Here is a 385-nt window from a genome sequence, read left to right as displayed (position 1 = left end):
TTGATCATACTATGACCTGCTAAATCATGATGTTGTTTGAAGGATGGTTTGTGAGTATGTGAGGAATTGTAAAGACATTCTGTTCAGTGATCACCACATTTCATGTCTTTTAGGTGTGTTTATTAAATAGATCTGTAGCAGACTGCCTGAACCTGTCAACCCATGTACTGTGGAGCTTGTTCTGACTCTGTGTGTCGACACACACACACACACACACACACACACACACCATTAGTTGCTGAGTCGACCTTTACAGTAGTGACTATGCGTTGGTATAAAACTGTTGCTGGCACCACCAGCACTACTTAGTCAACAGATGTCGTAACTCAATTTTACAATTTTTGTACAATTTTAGAAAAGGACTAACGTGACCATATTTGGAAAA

The 385-nt window shown here is 39.5% G+C and overlaps 1 protein-coding gene across 1 annotated transcript in view; it reads left to right on the top strand.

Annotated features, from left to right (window-relative positions):
* Window positions 1-149, top strand: part of LOC129829340 (thyrotropin subunit beta-like) — a 1,726-nt gene extending 1,577 nt beyond the window's left edge. Inside the window, exon 2 of the mRNA XM_055891010.1 lies at window positions 1-149. This exon is cut by the window's left edge and continues 1,125 nt beyond it. The gene's annotated coding sequence lies outside the window, so the exon portion shown is untranslated.
* Window positions 150-385: the final 236 nt, after the last annotated feature.

Source organism: Salvelinus fontinalis, chromosome 31 (genome assembly GCF_029448725.1).
Source record: "Salvelinus fontinalis isolate EN_2023a chromosome 31, ASM2944872v1, whole genome shotgun sequence".
Classification (NCBI taxonomy): domain Eukaryota; kingdom Metazoa; phylum Chordata; class Actinopteri; order Salmoniformes; family Salmonidae; genus Salvelinus; species Salvelinus fontinalis.
This window is presented reverse-complemented; position numbering and strand designations above follow the sequence as displayed.